The 24780-nt window shown below is 40.9% G+C and overlaps 1 pseudogene; it reads left to right on the forward strand.

The window, feature by feature from the left end:
* The first annotated feature begins 687 nt into the window (after positions 1 to 687).
* On the forward strand, positions 688 to 24672 carry LOC131411614 (uncharacterized; annotated as a pseudogene).
* The last annotated feature ends 108 nt before the right edge of the window (positions 24673 to 24780 follow it).

The following is a 24780-nucleotide window of genomic DNA, read 5'->3' on the forward strand; positions in this document are numbered from 1 at the left end:
GGCCCCGTGGCTTAGCGGTTGAGTGCGCGCACTCCGCTGCTGGCGGCCCGGGTTCGGATCCCGGGCGCGCACTGACGCACCGCTTCTCTGGCCATGCTGGGGCTGCGTCCCACATACAGCAACTAGAAGGATGTGCAGCTATGACATACAACTATCTACTGGGGCTTTGGGGGGAAAAAAAATAAATAAAATCTTTAAAAGAAAATGTAAACAACCATAAAAAGCCTAATCTGTGTATAAACCTATGACTAATTGAGGTAAAAAAGTTTTCCTATATACAGTACCTGGATAATTCCACAAAGAAATAAAGAAGTTGTACCCTAGCACTTTGCTACTCAAAGTGTGCTCAGTAGATTGGCAGCATCTTCTGGGAGCTTGTTAGAAATTCAGAATCTCAGGCACCATTTCTAACTTACTGAGTCAGAATCTGCATTTGAACAAGATCTCCAAATGGTTCAAATATATATTAAATTTTGAAAAACACCCTTCTAGAGTCAGCGGTTCTCAAATTTTAACTTGCATTGGAATCACCTGGAGCCTTGTTAAAACACGGATTTCTAGACCCCACTGCCCAGATTTTCTGATTCAGTAAGTCTAGGCCGGGGCTGGGGAATGTGTGTTTCTAACAAGTTTCCTAGGATGCTGACGCGGTCCGTCCAGGGGTTACACTTTAAGAACCTAAGAGCCATGGATCTAATTGGATCGCAGGCCTGGCTGCACATTAGAATCACCTGGGGAGTTTTAAAGCATAGGTAAAGACAGCCAGGCCTCACCCCAGAGATTCAGATTCAATTGGCTTGAGGTGGGTATTTTTAAAGCTCCCCTGGTAATTCTAGTGTGCAGTCAGGTTTAAGAACCATGTGCTCTAAAGGACTCAAGGGAAAAGGAATAGCTGCTGAAGGAAAGGATGTAAAGTCATTAAATCAACATAGGTTTTGGAAAGGAATTCCTTATATTCTGGGTGTTATGAGCACCCAAGATGTATTAAAGTAGCCAAGAGGGCCTGTGTTCCTTTTGCTTCTGCTATTTTGTTGTGGGTAGATGTGTGTTAGAGCTGAATGAGATGGGGTGAATTTAGGCACTTGTATGCAGCAGAGCTTTAAATCTTAGACTTCTTTAACTCATCTCTGCAACTGAAAGCAGAGACAAGTATGAGCAAAGACAAAATGCTAACCTCTTTGCTTTATGTTCTTCAACCATACTGGGCCAGCCTGGTGGCTTAGTGGTTAAGTTCTTGTGCTCTGCTTCGGCGGCCCAGGGTTTGCAGGTTTGGATACTGGGCACGGACCTACACACCACTATCAAGTCATGCTGTGGCAGGTGTCCCACATATAAAATAGAGGAAGATGGGCACAAATGTTAGCTCAGGGCCAACCTTGTGGGGAAAAAGAGGAGGATTGGCAACGGAGGTTAGCTCAGGGCTAATCTTCCTCACCAAAAAAAAAAAAAAAAAGAAAAGAAAATTTTTAAATCTGGGTTTTTACATTATCATCTAACAAAAATGGCTAAGGAAAATTTCCCTCAAGATTTCCTAAGATCTTTAAGAAAAGGTTAAACTTGAAAATTTCAGGTGAAAAGGTAAGGAGATTTTATCAGTAAATAAATAACCAAGAAACAAATAATGGAAAATGTCCAGAGATTGTTTACTTCTGTGAATATCATATCATTTATTCCCATTAAACTCAGGTGCTGAAAGACAAATAAGAGATTGATGTTAATTCCATTATAAGAAATAATTTTGAAATGAAACAGTTTTGTGAGTCACTAAAAACAGTATTAGCAAATTGACAAAATTTGTACGGTTTTGAATGACTTATGAATAGTACCCATCTGTCGATTTCTAAATGATCCAACTGCTGAAGAACCATAAAATGATCTGCATACTCCCTTGATCAGAGATGTTGTATTCAGTTAGCAATAATGAAGAGCAATGGCATAAAGAGAACAAATTATTCTTACTTGGAATGTGTTTTGGTACTTCCATTTGGATGTGGGTACATATGAATTCATCTTCTAAAAATTGAGGGCAGAACTCAGACTCAAAACCACTTAGCAGGGTCTAGAAATCTTCAGCTTTTTATTAGTAGCTTTATCTTTACACTGATACATAAAGATACCCAAGAGTTATTAATTGAAATAATACACAGTTTGCAAAGAAAAAAGGATATATAAATATGCATAGGAAAAAATGGGAAGGATATGGAGTATAAGGAACTATGACTACTGGGGAGTGAGAATAGAAGGGACAAAAAGAAACTTTTCAATGAATGACCTTTATTGTTTAAAATTTTTACCATAGCATATATTATTTCAAACAAATAAAACAAATGCAGTCATTTTTGTTCTTTTCTTTGAGATTAATGGCTTACGATAAATTTCTAGGAGTGGGATTATAGGCCAAAATACCTAAGTATTTCTATGGTTCTTGAAACCTTGTGCCAAACTGGAAAAGATAACTTTGTTGCAGATGAAGCATATCTTCAAGTGGTTATTATTTCAGCATACAGTCTGGAATTCTGATCAACATTCCTCCTATAAAAAAGTGGCAAAGGCTCAGCCCTGGTGACCTACTAGTTAAGTTCGGCATGCTCTGCTTCAGCGGCCTGGGTTCAGTTCCTGGACCCCAACCCACACCACTCATCTGTCACTGGCCATGCTGTGGTGGTGGCTCACATACGAAAAAAAAAAGGAAGATTGGCAACAGCTGTTAGCTCAGGGCTAATCTTCCTCAGCAAATAAAAAATTAAAAAAGTGGCAAAGCCTTTCCACTATATAGCTGATCTGCCCTATTTTCAGCTGCCTATCTTCTATAACAGGTAAAACTCAGATATAATGGAAAATGCACAAAATAGAGAAATAAACCGATGTATTAGTTTTTTTTTTTTTTTTTTTTTGTGAGGAGATCAGCCCTGAGCTAACATCCGCCAATCCTCCTCCTTTTTTGCTGAGGAAGACGGCCCTGGGCTAACATCGGTGCCTATCTTCCTCCACTTTATATGGGACGCCGCCACAGCATGGCTTACCAAGCAGTGCGTCGGTGCGCGCCCGGGATCCGAACCAGCGAACCCCAGGCCGCCGCAGCGGAGCGCGCGCACTTAACCGCCTGCGCCACCGGGCCGGCCCCCGATGTATTAGTTTTTAAAAGCTTATCTAAAACCATGACATACCAATCTATATTTTAAAATAAAAAAAGCAAGTTGCAGAATTGCTTGTGTAATATTATATAATATTAACAAGAACCTTAGAAAAAAAGATATATACTTACAAAGAAGAATGTTATGACCCTGAGAATGTTCTTTGTACCCCCAAGGAATTGAAAGAATTTTGAGACTTGTAAAGGATTTTGATAATAGAGCAATCCTAAACTATGTGAAGGGGACAGCTCATTAGTTAAGGATAAATACTAATCATCAGTAAATAAATTACTTGTGGAAATAAGAGAAAACAAAACTGATCATGGCTATAACTGCTAAGGTAAAATATACACGGATGAAGAATCACCTTTTCTTGATAATACTTATAGTGCAAATCATCCCAGCAAAATCAGATTTTATAGGAATAACTAATCAACATAAAATAAAATCAAACATCTAAGAGACATTGATTAAAAATTTATGAATGTATTGAAATTTCTTGACAAAATATAGAACTGTAAATTTGACCTAGGAAAATCCATCAAAATAAAGGTCTTCAAAGAAAATTTACAATATAAAACTAAGAAGAAAGGAATTGATCCCAAAAAATTATTTTAGTTAAAAATTAGTATGAAAATGAAACTGGCTTCACTGCACTATAGAAAAACAGATCGAAGAATTAAATTTGTTTAGTGGAATTTGTTCCTGAAAATACTTTAATAAGTCTTATAACTAGGCCATGCAGGGTCCTGTAGGCTAGGTTAAGGATTTTGATCTCTATGCAAAGAGCTATGGGAAGCCATTAAAGGTTGTTTCAGGTGGTGCAGGTGGGAATACGTGGAGTTGGGGGAGATTAAATATGATTTAACGTGTTTTAAAAAGTTCATTCACTCTGGCTGCAGTGAGAAGAACTAATTGTAGGGGGCCTGCAGTCCATGCAAGGAGATCACCTAGAAGGCTATCAAAGTGGCCCAGCTGAGAGAAGATGATAGCTAAAGTTATGATGGCAATGGATATGGAGAGATTCAGATGGATTCCAGAGATATTCAGACGATAGACTGGTGATGGGTTGGAATGGGGGATAAGTGAGTGGTGCCTTGCCAAGACATAGCGAACCCTGGAAGAAGACCAGTGTGAGAGGATGGATCTTGAGTCTAGTCTTGCACAGACAGATTTGTAGATGTCTAAAAATAGACAGTAGGATATGTGATTTGGAGGCTCAGAGCAGAGGTCTGGGCAGAAGATAAAAACTTGCAATCACTGGTGTTTATATGGTAACCGATATTATAGGCATGGTGAACATTTTGAGGAATTTAGGGAAGGAAGAGGACCTAGAACACTGGTTCTCAAACTTTTTGGTCTCAGGAACCCTTTATACTCTTAAAACTTGAAGACCCTAAGGAGCTTTTGTTTATGTGGATCATATTTATCAATATTACCACCTTACAAATTAAAACTAAAAAATATTTTTAAATATTAATTTTAAAATAACAATAATAAAACCCATTACATGTTGTATTAGATTCCTAGGGCTGCTGTGAAAAAGTACGACAAACTGGATGGCTTTAAACAACAGAAATTCTCTCACAGTTCTGGAGGCTAGAAGTCTGAAATCAAGGTGTCCACACAGCCATGCGCGCTCTGCAGGCTCTAGGGAAGGAGCTGTTCCATGCCCCTCTCCTAGCTTCTGGGGGTTGAAGGCAACCCTTGGTGTTCCTTGGCTTGTAGATGTGTCATTCCAGTCCCTGCTTCCTTCTCATGGCATTCTCATTTCTGTATCTGTGTCCAAATTTCCCTCTCCTTGTAAGGACACCAGCCAGCCCTGGTGGTCTTGTGGTTAAGTTTCAGTGGTCTCACCACTGTGGCCCAGGTCTGCTTCCTGGCCAGGGAACCACACCACTCCTCTGTCAGTTGTCATACTGTGGCAGCTGCATCTTGCTGCGATGCTGAAAGCTACGTCAATGGTATTTCAAATACCAGCAGCGTCACCCCTGGTGGACAGGTTTCAGCGGAGCTTCCAGACTAAGACAGACTAGGAAGAGGGACCTGCCCACCTACTTCAGAATAAAAATTGGCCATGAAAACCCTATGAATAGCAGTGGAGCATTGTCTGATACAGTGCCAGAAGGTGAGACGATGGCGCAAAAAGACGGGGCAAGGTTCCGCTCTGCTGTACACAGGGGTACTAGGATTTGGAATGGATTTAACGGCAAAAAACACAACAACAACAAATAAGGACAGCAGTCATTGGATTAGGGCCCACTCTAATTCTGTATGACTTCATTTTAACTTGATTACATCCTCAAAGACCTATTTTCAATAAGGTCACTTTCACAGGTACTGGGAGTTAAAACTTATCTTTTTGGGAGACACAATTCAACTCACAAATGTTAACATAAATAACATTGTTAATGAAAAATAACTTTGTTTTCCAAAACCAGAAAAAATTTTTTTCACTGAATAGTGTAGCATTATTTTAGTTTTGTAAATCTTTTTAATATCTAGCTTTAATAGAAGACAGCTGGACTGTCATATCTGCTTCTGCATTTAATCTGTTGCAACAGGTTGTTCTGGTTAAAGTATGTGAAGAAAATCTGGTTGGAAAAGGGAAAAGTATTTTAATAGCCTTTTCAGATAACAGGATATTCTTTGATACTACACCCAAACTGTACAAGGGATAGTTTCTTAAAGGTTAGTTACAATGTGGAATCTGAAACCTAATTAATAACTTCTCATTCTCTGATTCACTAAAAACCATTGTTCTGCATCCTGGAACAAAGACGTTAGTGGAAAAAGTGGTGAAATCTGAACAAAGTCTATAGTTCAGTTAATAGTGTTGTACCAGTGTCAATTTCTTAGTTTTCACGAATGTACCATAATTATGTAAGATTTAGGGGTAGCTCAGTGAAGGTCATGTGGGAAATCTTGATACTATCTTTGCAACTCTTCTATAAACTTAAAATTATTTCACATTAACAAAGTTTTAAAAAAAATGGATGCTAATAGTAACATGTTTATTAGGGCTTTGCAACTTAAAAATTATTTTCACCTCTTATCCTGCTATATCATAACAAGCTTATGGGGTTGGCAAGAGTGGCTAGAATTACTATGCCTATTTTATAAACGAAAAAACGGTGAAAGAAGTTCCGGTAGTGGGTGAGACCCTCCCTGTCGACGGGTAGAGCCAGAACTCTTCCCCTTCCCCTCCTTCTGTATCAATCCTCCAGGGAGATTCCCCTTAGCCTGGGCTAAGGACACTAATTTTGTATTTCTGTAATTCAGTCCTTACTTTTTTCACAGCCCTTATTACATTCAAATAGTCAATTATCTGTGCCCCATGCTCTCCAAACCCAGTCTGTGAAAGAAGCAGATCCTACCCATTTTTTTACGCCCGCAGTGCCTGCCATAGTTCAAGAACTAGCAGGTGCTTCATTCAAGTCTGCAGGATGATCCCAAGTGCAGTGTTCTTTTCACTGTACCAGGGTGTAGTTTGAAACTATGTAAGACTCAGCAGCTGAGGAGAGTGGGCGGAGGTCGCATGGGCGGAAGATCCTGCTGTTAGGTGTAAATTGCAATCTATTAGGGATCATTTCCTAGAGGAAGTAGAAGTGAGAAGGGAGAAGTCCAAGGATCGCTCTAAAGATATAGGGGCTGCCAAGGAGTCAAGCGGGAAGGATCGCGGCAGGGATAAAACTCGAAAGAGGCACAGCGCTTCCAGTGGTCGCAGCAGCACCAGGTCTTGGTCCAGCTCCACCTCCAGCCCAGACTCCAGCTCCAGCACCAGCACCGGCTCGGGCTCCTCCTGGGCGTCAAGTCGCTGGGGAAGTTCCAGCACATCCCACAGCTCCGGCTCCAGCAGCTCCTCCGCCTCTTTCTCGGGCGCAGACATGACCCCAATCCAAACCACCCAAAAGAGATGAAAAAGAAAGGAAAAGGCGGAGCCCTTCCCCTAAACCCACCCAACTGCAAATTGGGAGGCTCACCAGTAATGTGAGTGGGATCACATCGTGGAGATATTCTCCACCTGCGGGGAAATTTAAATGATTGCCTTGCCTGTAGAAAGCAAGCATCCCGATCTATCTAAAGGCCACACACCCGTGGAGTCTGAGAATCCAGTTGAAGCTGAGAAGGCCCTGAAGCTCATGCACAGAGAACAAATCACCGGCCAAGGGACCACGGCCACCGCTGTGCTGGCCCGCTGGCCTAAACCGCCCCTAGGCGATTCTGCCCTCCAGGAGAATGCTGCCACAACCTCCACGTGGCGCAGGTCACCCCCACTGATGAGGAGCAGGTCGCGCTCCCCCAGGCACAGGCCTCTGCGCCGTAGATCCCGTTTCCCGGGCCGCCACCACAGAAGCCAATCGTTCCAACTCCTCTCGATAAGCGGGGCCACGGAGGCTCGTGCCCCCTGTAACTTATATCCCATCCAGCTCAGGTTTGTCACTTTTCTAGCGAACGAGGATCGGTAGGAAAGAAATCCCTCTCCGGGGCAGGTTTCGAAGGTAGCAATTTAGACATTTCCTCGGAAGGCTGAGTTCTGGCAGCAGAAGTGCTATTGGCTTGGGGTTGTGCCTATAAAGACGCCCTCCTGTTTTCTGTCTAGAAAGCTCACACATTTCCAGTTCCTGAGAGAGAGTTGGTTCAGTGGCAAAGCCAGCACTGACAAGCAAGGATCCAGGTGGCAGTGCAGCCCCAGCCTGGGTGCACATTTTTCTTTTCCACAGATGACCTGAGGCCAGACTGGTGGCCTGGTCATAGCCTTGCTTGTTGCCCTGAGAGATCCTTCAGGAAAAGGGGGCAAGCTTCTGTGCAGCTGCCCTTCCTGTTAGGCCCGGCCCTTTGCTCCTCTGCTGGAGTTCTTTTCTGACCTCTAGGGTCAAACACTCTGAGAAGAGCCTCTGTCACCCCATGTTAGTTGATATAAATGGTTCTGTTTTTACACGTACTCATGCACACACACACACACACTCCACATCTCCCTTTCTTTCTGAAACCGGTGAGCAAGTTGAGAGCCAGTTCTGCAGGGTCATAGTGGACTCCCCCATGGTGGCTGTTATACATGGTGGTCCTGCAGAGTGCCTCAGCAATGAGTACACTGCTTTTCTGGCTTTTATTGCACAGTCAGTACAATAGGGGAGAGAGGCTGGAGGTTGAGTTAATTACCAATGGCCAACGATTTAATCAATCATGCCTAAGTGATGAAACCTCCAGAAAAACCCCTAAACCGTGGGATTCAGAGAGCTTCTGGGTTGGTGAACACATCAAGGTACTGGGAGGGTGACATGTGCGGGAGGGCATGGAAGCTCTGAGTCCCTCCTCCCCCCTACCTTGCCCTGTGCGTCTCTTTCATCCGACTGTTCCTGAGTTGTATCCTTTATAATAAACTAGTAAATGTAAATAAAGTGTTTCCCTGACTTCTGTGAGACATTCTAGCAATTATCAAACCTGGGGTGGTGGGGGGCCCTCTGATTTGTAGTTGGCTGGGCAAAAGTGTGGGTGGCCTGGGTATCCCATTTGGGGCTGACGTCTGAAGGGAGGGCAGACTTGTGGGACTGAGTCTTTTAACTTGTGAGGTCTGACACTAACTCTGGGTAGTTAGTGTCAGAACTGAAGTGAATGGTTGGACAGCCAGTTGGTGTAGGAGAATCGGAGAACTAGCGAATTGGTGGTTGATGTCAGAAAACACTTCAGACCTATCATCAAAATCTGTTCCAAATATTCATCTGTTAATGCTGATCTATAACGAGATTTTACATATTTCAACTTTGAAAATGTCTTTTCACACAGATAGGTACTGCCAAAAACTGATATCAATTTATAAGCAAATGCTTTTAATGAAGCATATTCATCATCGTTTGGAAGGCATTTATAGGATTCTCTTAGATTTTTCTCTTGATATTTGCCTTTTAGCAATAGTATAAAGTGATGACAGTACCACATATGGTCTCTGTCACAACTACTCAACTCTGCCATTGTAGTGTGAAAGCAGCCACAGACAATACGTAAATGAATGAGCATGAGTTCCAATAAAATTTATTTATGGAACTGAAATTCAAATTTCATATAGCTTTTATGTGTCACAAAATATTCTTCTTCTTTGTACTTTTTTTTTTTTTTTTGGTGAGGAAGCTTGGCCATGAGCTAACATCTGTTGCCAATCTTCCTCTTTTTTGCTGAGGAAGATTGGCCCTGAGGTAACATCTGTGCCTATCCTCCTCTATTTTGTATGTGGGACGCCTGCCACAGCATGGCTTGATGAGCAGTGCATGGGTCTGTGCCCGGGATCCGAACTTGCGAACCCTGACTGCTGAAGCAGAGCACACGATCTTAACCACTACGCCACCAGGCTGGCCCCTTCTTTTTACTTTTAACCATTAAAACATGTAAAAACCATTCCTAGCTTTCACCTGTATAAAAATAGGTGTTGGAGAGGATTTGGCCTATAGGCCAGGGTTTGCCAAGTCCTGATCCAGATAAACCATAACCATGAATCATTTTCTAAGTAATATATTTTCACTAGTGCTTATGATTGCCTTGGAATCAAGCAATTATATAGTGATAAATATGGTTGTTCATATTTAAGGAACACGTAATAATAGTAAAAACATTTTAAGTCAAAAAAAGAAAGCCAATGATCTTTCTTACCCTTTGTCTTACCAATCTATGATTCTGTAACATTTTTAGTCATTTGAACAACATCGGCTCACTGAGTTATGCAGACCTTCCAGTCAATGTTGACACACTTCATTACACATCAAAAAATTACATTCATTAAAATTGCTACTGATCTCATCAGAAAAAGTCTTCAAGCACTAGGAAGTTGTTGAGCTCATGGTGTTAGTTACAAGTTTTCTAAACTTCTAATTTTCCCTTGATAGCTTGAATTTTAACACTGGTAACAAATACTGTCAATTGCTTCCATTGACATGACAGGCTCACTTCATTCATTTTTGAGAAAATGTCTGCCAAATAACCTAAGCGTGAATAAATCTAGTTTGTTGTCAGGAGTTTTTTCAATTACAAATGGGTTCCCTAAAAAAAGCAGCTAGTCTGCTTACAACTCAAACAATCTTAGTGCTTTTCCTCAACACAACCATCACACTTTAGCAGAAATGATTTAAGTATACTTCCTATTTCATCACACACAATATTAAAAAGATATGCACTTGCAATGTTAAGCTTTAATCAAAGTAATACTTTTTACTGCTCTATCAAGGACATTCTTCAGTGAAGCTTGCAATTTTTTTTTAACTGTGACTGTGTGACAGTCAAGAATACAATGACTGCTAGTAAAATTTGGTGCCACTGCCTTGGTTCATGCCAAGTCGCCAACAGATTTATCCACTACTGCTTTTGTGCAATGCAAATTTATCAATGCAAATGTTAACACAGGGAAAAATGCCAAGTCGCCAACAGATTTATCCACTACTGCTTTTGTGCAATGCAAATTTATCAATGCAAATGTTAACACAGGGAAAAAGGCAAATAGTGTCTTAATATGATGATGAAAATACTTTTGACATCGTAGACTCCTTGAAAGGGTGTCCAAGACCCTAGTGGTTTACGGAGCACACTTTGAAAATTTGCTAAGACATAGCCTTCGGCACCTCCACCAATTACTGTTTAGGCAAAGAAGAATTGAAGAGGTAGGCTAAGAAGCAGCTGGAAAGGCAAGAGGAAAACAATGAGAATGCAGTATCATGGAAGCAGGGAAAAGAGGAATAATCAGGAACCCATGGAAAAACAAAAACTGTACCAGAAAAATCAAAACACACACACATATAGATATATGAGTTTACGTATATATATGTATATGAATCTAACTAAAGTGTAGTTGGAATTTGCTGATTATCTTTACTGATGAAGTATAAGACATGAATCCATTTGATCTTGTTTCTAGGGGATCATGACATGAAACCACAGAGAAGGAAACACAATCCTAGCACACAACATTATTCTGCAGTGAGGAATAGCTACAAACTCATAAAATAATATAAAGCTGTTTATGGATTCTTAAATTTTAGAACCAATCTATGAACAATGCATAAAGAAGTGCATTATGGTTATACAATAGAATATAAATGATCACTCTTGACAACGTAAATGAAAGGAGAAATGTTGTCCAGGATGTGGTGAACTCTCAAACACTGCCAGTGGGAGTGTAAATTGATATGAGAGTTTGGAAAATGGTTTGGCAATATCTAGAAGATATGCATAACCTATGACTCAGAAATTCTATTCTTAAAATGATACCCTAGAGAAACTGACACATGCATACCAGAAAAGAAAAATGTTCCTAACAGCAATGTTTATAATAGCTCCAAATTGGAAACAACCCAAATGTCTATCAGCAATAGAATGGATAAAAAATTGTAGTATAGTCATACAATGGAATACACATACTGCAATAAAATGAATGACCTACAGCTACTCTCAACAACTTGTATGCCTCTTAAGAACATAACAATGAATGAAAGAAGAAAGAAAAGAATACTTGGAGTATGACTTCATTTACATATAGTTTAAAAAATAGGCAAATCTACGGGATGCATACTTAGGTGATAAACCATAAAGAAAAGCAAGGAAATGGTTACTTTGCTTACCCTTAAGGGGAAGAAAGTGTTGTGAATGGGAAGGGACACGTGAGGGTTCTAATTCTTGACCATGGTAGCCATTACATGGTTGTTTACTTTATCTATTAATTGGTATATTTGTGGGTTTTGATTTTTGGGGGGCACGTTTATGTGTCTGCCAAATTTCACAATAAAGAAGGTTAAAATGTTAAAATAAAGAAAAACAAAAATTGGAAGATAGAACAAAGGGTAAGGTGATATATTCCCATTTTACAGAGTGAGGATATAAGGATTCTATCCAAAATTGATGGAACAGTAAGTACAAATATGTTATTGAAAGCAAATAATAGAAAAACTACAAATATCAAAAATAGGGAGAAGAACTGAGGGTGGGCTCATGTAGGTGTGCTAAATCCTCAAGTTTTACAGTGGCAGCTCAAAAGCTGAAAGATGGTGACTTTGGGGATTAGGACTCAGTGAGATAGAACTTCTTTTTCATGATAAACACTATAAACAATATTGTACCCATTTTACCATATGCATACATTAATTGGATTTAAAAAATAAATCGCCACAAGCTATTTTTTAGTATTACTGAGCAAGTTCAAGGAGAAAGAAAGGCAGTATAGTATAGTACAGTGGTTAAGAGTATGTATGGAGGACTATGGAGCTGGATTGCTTGGGCTCAAATCTTTGCTCTGGCACTTTCTAACTGTATGATCCTGAGCAAGCCATTTATCCACTTTGTCTCAGTTTCCTCATCTGAAAATGGAGGCAATAATCATCCCTATTTTATAAGGTTGTTTTGAGAGTTAAATGAGTTAACACATGCAAAGCACTTAGAATAGTGTCTAGAATATATGTAAGTGATAACTATTAGCTATCATTGAGAACTTAATTCTGAGAAATAAAGCTGAGAGAAAAAAAAAGATGAAGACCAAAAATTATCCAGTGGACTTATTAACATGTAGGTCATTGGTGATTTTAATGATATGATTGAGTATGGAGCCAGAAGCTGGACTGAAGACAAAGAAAAGAAATAGAGATATATACTGAAGTATTTATATGCAAAAATTTACAATGTCTGAGATTTACCTTAAAATATTCTAGGAAAAAACAAAAAAAAACAACAATGTGTGTGCGTGTGTGTCTAGAAGTTGCAGTAGGCAGAATAACGGTCCCAGTCCCATAAAGATGTTCTAATCCTTGGAACCTGTGAATATATTACCTTATGTGGCAAAGGGATTTTGCAGATGTGATTACATTAAGGATCTTGAGATGGGTAGATTATCCTGGATTATACAGATGGGCCCAATCCAATCATGAGTCCTTAAAAGTGGAAGAGAGAGGCAAAGGGAGATTTGATTATAGAGGAGGTCAGAGAGATGTGATGTGAGAAGGACTCAACCCATCATTGCTGGTTTTGAAGATGGAGGAAGGGACCCCAAAGCCAAGGAATGTGGGCAGCCTCTAAAAGCTAGAAAAAGCAAGGAAATGGATTCCCCCTCCCAGAGCCTACATAAAGGAATGCAACCCTGACAACACCTGATTATAGCCTAGTGAGACCCATGTTGGACTTCTGACCTACAGAACTGTAAGATAATAAATTTCTTGTTTAAAGACACTAAATTTGTGGTCATTTGTTATGGCCACAATAGAAAATGAATACAGGGGTGTATATAAATGAAACAAAAATGGCAAAATGTGGTTAATTGTTAAAGTTGGATGATGGGTAGATGAGAGGTCATTATATTATTCTCTGTCTGTTTGTGTTTGAAAACTAAAAGAAAAAAATAAAATAATAGATCCGCTTTCAAAGATGAATTTACAGAAATTGATGCATTAAATCTCAAATATAAATTATTACTTTTCAATGAATAATATTATATTAAATAAATTAGACTCTGCTCTCCACTGATCTACATGTCCCTTCTCTATAGGCAAGTCTTGAGGGGAAGCCAGGTTTGGCCATCATAGAATCGAAAGCAAAGGGAGTTAGTAGGTATCTTCTTGCTTGTGTACTTTATCTATGATGGACAGATACATCCATCAGCACTTTGACAAGATGTTCAAGTTCAGGAGACAAGGCACTCTCATTTCAAGAAAATACTAGCAATATCAGCCAGCCCTCGTGGCCTACTGGTTAAGTTCGGCGGCCCGGGGTTTGGTTCCTGGGTGTGGACCTACACCACTTGTCTGTCAGTGGCCATTCTGTGGTGGTGGCTCACATACAAAAAGAGGAAGATTGGCAGTGGATGTTAGCTCAGGGAGAATCTTCCTCAGCAAAATACTAGCAATATATTAATATATATGATATCCCTGGTCAATTAAATTTCTTAAAACACTATCTCCTCTCTATCACCACATACCTGTAGTAACAATAATAGCTAACATTTTAATAGTTTTTAACATCACAGGCTAGGCAGTATATCAAGCACTTTATATATATTAACTCTTCTAATTTTCACAACAACTTTATAAGGTAGGTATCATTATTATCTCCATTTTATAGATGAGAAAACTGAGTACATACACAGAGCAACTATTCGAACATAAGCAAACAGTTATGACCCTCTGAGCATTCACAGGCAATCTCTTGAGTCATTTACCATGAATAATTAATCATATTCCTCATATTTTTTTTCTTAGCTCCCCCATTCCTCACAAGGATAACTATTATCCTGACTTAATGCCATAAATTTTGCTCTTTTTGAGCTTTATGTAAACTTAAATTTATATAGATCACAGTGTATTGGTTTGTGTCCACCATCTTTTTTAACAGTTTAACTTTTTATGATAGTTATCATATTATTGCTCGTAGCTGTAGCTTGTTCATTTTTCAAAGCTGTATAGTATTTCACTGTAGAACTATGCCAGTATTTATATATTCTATTGTTGATGGACTTTTGGGTTATTTCCAGTTAAGGGTTATTATAAAGAATGCCGCTATGAAGATTTTGTTCATGTCTTTTAGTGCACTTGTGCACACATTATTTTTAGGTATCTACCTAGGATTAAAATGGCTGGGTCAGATAGATGTTTATGTTCAACTATAGTAAATACTGCCAAACAGTTTTCCAAAATGATTGTACTACTAATGTATAACAGTTCCCATTAATCTCCATCCTCATCAACAATATTGGTAGTGTCAGGCTTTTTTTAGTCATTCTGGTGGGTTACAGTGTTTTCACATTGTGGTTTTAATTTGCATTTCCCTGATTTCTAGTGAGGTTGAACATGATTTTCATATGTTTATTCCTTATATTTTGATTCTCCCAGATTTTACACTCAGGGTGTGCCATCTACAGTTAATTCTTGAATTTGTCTCCTACTTAATTACATACTAAGAATACCAAGATGGGGCAAAGATCCTATACCCACACCCCTATCTCAACCCCTATCTCTCAGTTATTCTAGACAGAAATTTAGAACTTGATTTTCTTTATCTTACTTCCCACATCTATTCGATCAACAAGTCCTGTTAATTTCCAAGATGAATCTTAAGCCACTCAATTGTCACACAAACTGCCACTACTTGAGTCCAGACCATCATCACCACTCCTAGACTACCACAACAACTTCTTTGTTTTTCATATTTTGGATTTTGTCACTTCCCACTCCCCTTCATTCTTTATATTGCAGCAACAGGGGTATTAATTATTAAAACTTTTCAGTGGCTTCTGATTGCTATGAGAATAAAATTAAAACTCTGCCACAATCTAGAAACCCCGGCATGTCTGCCGTAGGCTCTCTCTCCAACCTCATCTCTAACTATGCTTTGTTTATTACCTGCTAGCTACACTCTTACCAGGCCTTGGTAACTACACTCTGGCTTCACTCATCTTTTGATCCTTAACACCAAGCCCCTTTCATCTTAAGGGAATACTTGTCACATAGCCTGTTCCTTCTCATTCTTTAATTCTCAGTTTAAATTTTACCTCCTTAATTTGTTTTCTTCATAACACTTATCAACAATCTGTAATTATTGAGTTTGTTTGCGTTTTGTCTGTCTCTAATAAAATAAAATAGTAATAATAACAATAACAACAACAATGGCTTACAGTTATTGTCCCTTACTATTTCCCAGGCACTTCTTTGTGAATTTTAAATAAATTAACACTTTTTTGTGTGTGTGAGGAAGTGTAGCCCTGAGCTAACACCTGTTGCCAATCCTCCTCTTTTTTGCTGAGGAAGATTGGCCCGGGGCTAACATCTGTGCCCATCTTCCTCTACTTTATGTGGGACACCTGCCAGAGCGTGGCTTGATGAGCAGTGCATAGGCCCATGCCCAGGATCTGAACCTGCGAACTTAACCACTATGCCACCAGGCAGGCCCCTAAATTAACCATTTGAGTCCTCACAACAACCATACAAAGTAGGTACAATTATTATTCACGTTTAACAGGTGGAGAAACTAAATCACAGAGAAGTTAAGTAATTTGCCCTCAGTTTCACTGTTGGGAAGTGGCATTGCTGGTATTTGAATTCAGATAATCTAGTTTCAGTTTAACTGTTACCAAAACCAAAGTGGGTTCACCTCCTGGCAAGCTAAATCAGGCTCTCCACCAGAAGTAGTTGTCACACAAAGTAAAGTATATTTGCAGCAAATAGGAGCCCACGAGGAATCATTTCCAAAGTCATGGCTCTCCTGGAACAAAGGGAAGCAGGGGCCTTTTATTTTGGATGGGGAATGAATATTCAAAAGGGAGCGGTGGGTATTCACTTGTGCAGGCTCAGTTTGAAAACATACTTCCACATACTCTGCAGGTTTTGGTTATAAGGCATGAGCTCCTCCTGGAGAGATCCTACCATTAAAAACAAGGCAAAGGTCATGGGCGTAGCTCTTGTGGTGAGGCTTGGTCTGGTTCAGAGTGGTTAGTGGTTGCATCTCCTTAACATAACAAAAGGAAAAAAAAACAATTTGGAAAAACAGTTAAATTCTTTGGAACCCACCCTTGAGTTCCTTGGGGCAATTAGACGGTGACATAACCACTGTCATTTTTTTTTAACTGTAGGTCATAATCTGTACCTGTCTCAAGAAATTAATTTAGAAAAAAAAAAGAAATTTAGATCTTTTATAAAAAATGGGGGGCTGGCCTGGTGGTGTAGTGGTTAAGTGGGTGCGCTCCGCTTTGGCGGCCCGAGGGTTCGCAGGTTCGGATCCCGGGCGCGCACCGACACACCACTTTTCAAGCCAAGCTGTGGTGGCGTCCCATATAAAGTAGAGGAAGATGGGCACGGATGTTAGTCCAGGGCCAATCTTCCTTGGCAAAAAGAGGAGAATTGGCATCAGCTCAGGGCTGATCTCCCTCACACACACACACAAAAAGAGTAAAATGGAACAGAATAGATCACATAAGAATGTATTCAGTTAGTAAGGATAAGTACTGGTTTGTGAAACTTTTGGTTCAGTTATACATAAATATCAAGGCATCAGGTGTGAAAGCCACTGCACTATGCATTCTGCCTCTCTGTAAGTTCCTGAACTGCCCAGTTCACCAGTGTATCCTCAGGGTCTAGCCCAGTTACTGGCCACAGTAAGCACTCCGTGAATATTTATTAATTGATTAAAATAAGTGGGAGGGGATCAGAATTGGCCACCCCAAAATGTGTCTCTTTGGCATGAGGATTATTTTGGACTAATGAGGATTACTACTTTTAAAAACTGCAGACATGGGAGAAGCTCTGAAAAGTAGAATTTGCCCTTTGTAAGAGACATTTACATTCATAAGGGAAATCTCCATCTGTAAAGGTATCCCGCTCTCTGTACCAGGAAGAAGGGGGGATGATCTGATCTTTAGAAACTCTTATCAGTGAAGAAGGCAAGGACTTAAATCTGCATAATAACCTTACTCTTGTTTACTGTGCTTTTCTGGTAATCTCCCACAACTGACTCCCCCCCCACCCCACATCCTCCTTTGTCTTTAGCTGAAGATGGTATTTAAGATGAGAGCCCTTGCCATTTTGGCTAGTTGCTCAGTTTTCCTGAGTCTCTGCTATGTATACATGTTATAAAGCTTTGTTTGATCTTCTGTTGTTATTCTGTCTCATGTCAATTTAATTTGTATCCCAGCCAGAAGGACCCAGAGGGTAGAGGATTTGTCTTCCTCCCCTACGTAAGCAATGATAAGTATTAAGAAGTTTATGAAAACTTTTCCATAATTTCTTTATAAAGTTGATTTTTCTGATGTTAACCATTGAAGCTCATCTGAACTTGAATTTAAAGATCTCATTTATGTTGTGCCAGTTTTCATAAGACTATACTAATATTAAATATAACTGAATAGTATGAAGAATTCAGAAAGGTTCAATATGCTATTGTTTGAAAATCTCTGTTCTTTGAAAACTAGAAGAGAAAAAGTGATGCTTCCTTGAACTTATAGTTTATTTTTAGTGTATTTTTAAAAGAGATTAAATATTACTTACTATTATTTGTGTTATTAAAACACAAATAAATATATTATTATTGTTAAAAAAAAAAGACTAAATAGTGTGGCAGGAGAGGCAGACAGTTTTGAAGATCAGTCCTAGCTCCTAGCTATTATTGGCTGAGAGTTCTTAGGCAAGACACTTAAACGTTTGAGAGTTCATACTTCTGTGTTGTTTTTTTTGTGTGTGTGAGGAAGACTAGCCCTGAGCTAACATCCAATGCCAATCCTCCTCTTTTTGCCAAGGAAGATCGGCCCTGGGCTAACATCTGTGCCCATCTCCCTCTACTTTATATGGGACGCCACCACAGCTTGGCTTGAAAAGTGGTGTGTCGGTGCACGCCCAGGATCCGAACCTGCAAACCCTTGGGCCACCGACCCGGAGCGCGTACACTTAACCGCTGAGCCACCGGGCTGACCCATAATATGTAAATTTTTTTTTCTTTTTTTGTCAGGAGGACTAGACCTGAGCTAACATCTGATGCCAATCCTCCTCTTTTTTGCTGAGGAAGATTGGCCCTGTGCTAACATCTGTGCCCATCTTCCTCTATTTTATATGGGACACTGCCACAGCATGGCTTAGACAAGTGATGCGTCAGTGCGTGCCCTGGATCCGAACCTGCGACCCCCGGGCCACCAAAGTGGAGCACGAGCACTTAACTACTTGTGCCACAGGGCTAGCCCCCGCTACACTACGTCTGTTAAGCTGGCCTATTAAAACCTATCTAAAGGTAAAGAGAGCTACCTCCTTAGGAATAGCAATCTGGTTGAAAGGTAGCCTAGACTTGTTTTGGAAATATGTTTGCATAGGGAGCACAGTGTTTTTACCTATTTGGATGATAGAGATAAGTAAAGAAAAGAGCAAAATTTTCCAAAGGTGCTTTTATTCTCACTTTATCTAAGATTGAATATGTCCGTTTTATCTATAGAAGGGAAGGTGCAAAACCTTTCAAACACACATTAGCACCGACATTGTCTGGAAGGTTAGAGATAACTGGAAGTATTTAGTACCTATCCTAGCATTTAGCTCATAATTAAAGCCATTATCATGAGAAACAGGGCCTAAGGCTCTGGGAATTAGAGGTAATGATGGTTCAGTATATCCAGTTAAAAAATTGGTCTTTTTAAATGTCGTTATTTTATAAGTTAAAAAAATCTCTGGGTTCAGTTTTATCTTCTGCTTGGACTGCAGGACTTTGAAATAGATTGTATCTAATGAATTCTTGGAGACTTGTCTAGCATACAGTACAGCTAATTGCACATTGGGTGTTTGCCAGCCTGAACCTAAACTGCACTGGTAATAAAAACAAAGATCTTGATGTTCTCATGGGACGTTAATTTCCTGAGACACCAGGGGGAAGGTGAAAAGGAGTGGGTTCAATCATCTGATGATACATTAGCATACTGTAAACAGGAAAAACAAGATTCATCTTTTAAAGGCTCATTTGAACAATGTGATTATCAAGTTTGTATAAGGATGATTACTTTAGGTATTTCGTAACTTCTGAGGGCCTAGAGAACCATTCTCCCTTCTTTGAAAAGATCACCTTATCATTAGAAAAAAAAAAAATCAGACTTCTGACCTCAGTAGTTTAGCAAACTTAAGGTCATTTATCCTGGTTAAGTCTATGGATTTAAAAGCAATAAAAATAAGTAGTATTACTGAGCTAAGAGCTTTGGTAAGCATTTTACACATATCTCATGTAATCCTCACAACAATTTTATCAAATAGGTCTAAGTGGGGGCAGAGAGGCCAGTTAAGAGGCTGTAACAGGGGCCAGCCCCGTGGCTTAGCAGTTAAGTGCACACACTCTGATACTAGCGGCCCGGGTTCGGATCCCGGGTGCGCACTGATGCACCGCTTCTCTAGCCATGCTGAGGCCGCATCCCACGTACTGCAACTACAAGGATGTGCAACTATGATATACAACTATCTACTGGGGCTTTGGGGAAACAAAAAAAAAGGAGGAGGACTGGCAATAGATGTTAGCTCAGAGCCGGTCTTCCTCAGCAAAAAGAGGAGGCTTAGCGTGGATGTTAGCTCAGGGCTGATCTTCCTCACAAAAAAAAAAAAAAAAAAGAGGCTGTAACAGTACTCTAGAAGCATGATGGTAGCCTAGAGTAGGGTGGTGACAGTGAAGAAAGCAGGACTTGATAGACACTTAGGAGGTACAATTGACTGCCCTTGGTGAGTCCCTAGAACACTGCCTGGTAGATGCTCGAGAAATATTGGTAAATGAATGGATTATGGAGGGTGAGGGAAAGGGGTGTGTAAAAGGATGACTCCTAGGTTATATGGACTGGAAGGTGGTGCCATTCACTAAGATAAGGAAAAGGGAAGAAAACCTGGTTAAAGGATGTACCTCTGTCACATTCCTACTGATAACTGGCTCTCCCACCCACTGCCTTGATGGGAATGTTTTGAACCAAATAAATTATTCCTCCAGGCTAGATGGGGACCCTACCCAAGGGCAAATAATCTATAGGATGGATAATAACTTGTGTGATCTGGCTAAAAAAAAAAAAAAATGAGACAATCAGTCTTTGTTCCTTGATTTTGAACTAAGAAGCAGAGGAAGGATCTGGCAACTAGCAGCAGAGGCCAAATGACTTAACGTAATGGAGGTTCAGCAATGGCAAATTAGGTCAGTCAGGGTCCCATCAAAAATCAGATGGAGAGGCCGGCCCCGGGGCTTAGCGGTTAAGTGCACGTGCTCCACTACTGGAGGCCCGGATTCGGATCCCGGGCGCGCACCCATGCACCGCTTCTCCAGCCATGCTGAGGCCGCATCCCACATACAGCAACTAGAAGGATGTGCAACTATGACATACAACTATCTACTGGGGCTTTGGGGAGGAAAAAAACGGGAAAAAAAAGGAGGAGGATTGGCAATAGATGTTAGCTCAGGGCCGGTCTTCCTCAGCAAAAAGAGGAGGATTGGCATGGATGTTAGCTCAGGGCTGATCTTCCTCACAAAAAGAAAAGGGAAAAGGGAAAAAAAAAAAATCAGATGGAAAGCTCAAACTGCATGATTTGAAGAGAGTTATTAAAATGGCCGTTTACAGAGGGGCAGGCAAGAGTAAGGGAAACCAACAAGGGCTAATGCAGTACTCCAAGGACAGGCAGTTATGACTCCTAGGCCCGAAGGGGCAAAGGGAAGGATTGGAAAGATTAACTGTACAGAGAGGGCTCTGCAGTCAACCCTTGGTGACCTAGCTTGGGGAATAAGGACTATGACCTCACTGTCTTCTGGCCTCTGATCTCCTACAGATACTTCCCACTGCCTGAACCCATCAAGATACCAGGGAGGGCAAGGGACTCTATTGGTACAATGTAGACAGGTTAGCCCTCCTTGGCACAAGAGCAGGAAAAAGGTGGAGAGCAGATATGGAAGGGCAAACAGAAGATGGGTGAAGTTGTTTCCAAGAGGCAGTCATGTGGAAGCAGTAGTTATTAATGTGTGTTTAAAAGAGGGTCAACAAATAGCCAACTCCCTTCACTGACTATTAGTAGCACTGTACTACAGTGAAGATCGCAAACACCTACTATTGAGTTCTTCAGAGACCTTTTGAGGACATATTTACCCTCCAGTTCTCTCCCTTCAAGCACTCTCCCTCCAGTTCTTCTCTCCCTATTTCCAAGAAAGTCCTCCTGTGTCTCAATAAAGCACCTTTATAATTTTTCACTTAAAAAGAAAAACAGCAACAAACAAAATCACCAACCATGGTTAGATAGCTTATTTGAATCTAACTTCAGAGAGCCATTCCACATAACCTTTTCCTCAAGTGAATCAGTCTTGAATCAACAAGTATTTAAATAGATGGTAAAATAGAATGTTCTCGCTGAGTCATATCGAGGGTGAATTTGTTGATAAGCTTTTGTAAAAGAGAGTCAAGCATTACCTGGCAGGACTCCAAAAGGCTGATTATAACAGCAAGAGCAGATAGTTGGTAGTTAAAAACACAAAGCTTCACCAATAAAGGAGCTAGTAAAGATGGAGCCTCTCTGGGAACACAGGTGGAAGTATAATCCCTATTTAACCGGAAACAGGTTCAGGCAGTTGCTTAGGGTCAGGTAAATTGGAAATTAGTGATATGGAAAATAAAAAAGGCCTTATTGTTTATAGCTGTTGTAACATATGAAAAGTTTATTAGCCTCAGGAAAATAAAGAATTTATGCCTAGTACTACTAAACTAAAGCCTTTGTGTGGATCATGAAAAGCTGTGGGCTGCTCTGAAAGAAATGGGCGTGACTCAGCACTTGATTGTCCTGATGCATAACCTGTTTCACGGACAAGAAGCCACTGTCAGGACAGAATATGAAGAGACAGAATGGTTTCCTACAGGCAAAGGTGTCAGATAAGGGTGAATTTTATCTCATCTGTTTAATCTGTGTACAGAACATATCATACGAAAAATTAGCCTAGACTCAGATGAAGGAGTGAAAACTGGTGGCAGAAATATCAACAACCTAAGATATACAGATGATACCATCTCACTGGCAGAAAGCAGGAATGACTTGAAAGGACTTCTGATGAAAGTAAAAGAAGAAAGTGCCAACGCAGGACTGCATTTGAACATCAGAAGACAAAAATCACTACTACTGAAGATCTTACACAACTTTAATAATGAAGTGTCACTTTAAAAAAAAAACCAGCAACAAACAGAATCACCAACCATGGTTAGGTAGCTTATATGGATCTTAACTTCGGAGAGCCATTCCACATAACCTTTTTCTCAACTGAATCAGTCTTTAATCCACAAGTATTTAAACAGATGGTAAAACAGAATGTTCTCCCTGAGTCATACCGAGTGTGAATTTGTTGATATGGTTTTGCAGACAATCTGTGCACTTTGTAGACAAAGTGTAGACAAGGAAGATACTGAAATTGTTTAAAGATTTTGTTTACTTTAGTTCACTCATCAATTTAAATGGAGACTATAGCCAAGAAATCAAGAGAAAACTGAGACTTGGAGGGGCAGCAATGAAGGAACTAGGAAAGATCAAGCTTAAGGCAGTATCATTAGAGCCTGAGGCCAAGATTATTCACACTCTCCCATTCCCAATTATTATGCACGAGTGCGAAAGCTAGACAGTGAAGAAGGCTGACAGGAAAAAAAAATGATGCATTTGACTGAAATATGGTGTTGGAGAGCTCTCCAAGGATACCTGGGACTGCCAGAAAGATGAACAAGTGGGTCCTGGAGCAAATTAAGCCTGAACTATCGCTGGGAAAAACGATAAAACTGAGGTTGTCTCACTTTGGGCACATCATGAGAAGTCAGGATTCTTGGGAAAAGACAAAAATGCTAAGAAAAGTAGAAGGCAGCAGGAAAAGAGGAAGACCAAACATGAGAGGGATTGACTCCATAACGGAAGCCATAGGCAGGAGTCTATAGAAGCTGAGTAAGGCGGTTGAGGACAGGACACTGTGGATATCACTCATTCATAGGGTTGCCAGGAACAGGAGCCGACTTCACAAAACAACAAACAACTTTTGAGTAAACAGAAAAATATTAATCTCGAGTTTAATGTAATTTAGGTGAGACTCATGGGAGGGGAGTCCTGAACAAATTTTCTGCTTAGTTTGGCAGCCCTAAAGGATGCCACGAGGGACCCCTTACCAAGTCCATACAAACGGCGGATACAGATATTTAGGATGAGAGATCCCTCCCCCAAAAATATTTTCACCAGTCTAAACGCATTTTGAGCAACCATGCACCGGAACAAAAACATTATTAACTCATTAATACACGCACATGGAACCAATATGATCATTCATTGAATTTGAGTGCCAAGTAGAAAGCTGTTATCAAATTTTTAAAACCAAAACATTTGCACTTTTTAACATATATCCATTCCAGGAAAAAATATTTGGAACACGGTTAATTTGTAAGCAAGTGTTACCTCTACAAATTAAAAGAACAGGTAATAATTTTTAAAAAGCTGGCGAAATATTAACTATTTGTTTTACTCAAGAGCACTTTAAAACTATTTCAGTTCGTGGGTGGGAACAGAGCCGGGGCAGTGCACTAAACCAACTGGGCAAAGGTTTCATAAACAGTTACCTACAGATTACACAGTTCTCACTTTGGACGTGACTCAGATTACAGGTGACCGCGGTGCCCCCAAAGCGCCAGGTGGAAACTTTTTCACCGGGCGAGGCGGCAGACGCAGGGGGCAAAGCGGCCCGGTCCAGGACCCCGGCCCCTTCGGGAAAAGCCCAGTGTCGGCTGCAGAGCCTACCCCACCTCGCCTCGGGTCAACCCCGCTTCAGGGCCGGGGACAAAGCGACCGCCCCTTCGCCGGCGCCACGTGCGTGGCCTGCCCCGCCCCTCGCCGCCGCGAGTCACAGAGGCCGGGGGCGCGCCCCGCCCCGCCCCGGGGCCAGCGGCCTGGGCATCGTCCCGTTCGCCCTCCCTCCCCGTCGGCTGGCCGCTGGGGCGGGGCTGGCCCTTCGGCAGGGCGGCATCGGGCGGGCTCGTCAGTCAACCACCGCGGGCGGCGGCCTGGCGAGGGCAGGAGCCGGTGAGTAGCCACGTCACGCTCCTCCGGGAGGCCCCGCCCCCGCTCCTCGGGCCGCCCCCTCCACGCCCCCGCCTCCCCCCCCCCCCCCACGAGCAGTTACCGGCTCTGGGGGCGCG

This window comes from Diceros bicornis, chromosome 11 (assembly GCF_020826845.1).
Source record: "Diceros bicornis minor isolate mBicDic1 chromosome 11, mDicBic1.mat.cur, whole genome shotgun sequence".
In the NCBI taxonomy this organism is placed as follows: domain Eukaryota; kingdom Metazoa; phylum Chordata; class Mammalia; order Perissodactyla; family Rhinocerotidae; genus Diceros; species Diceros bicornis.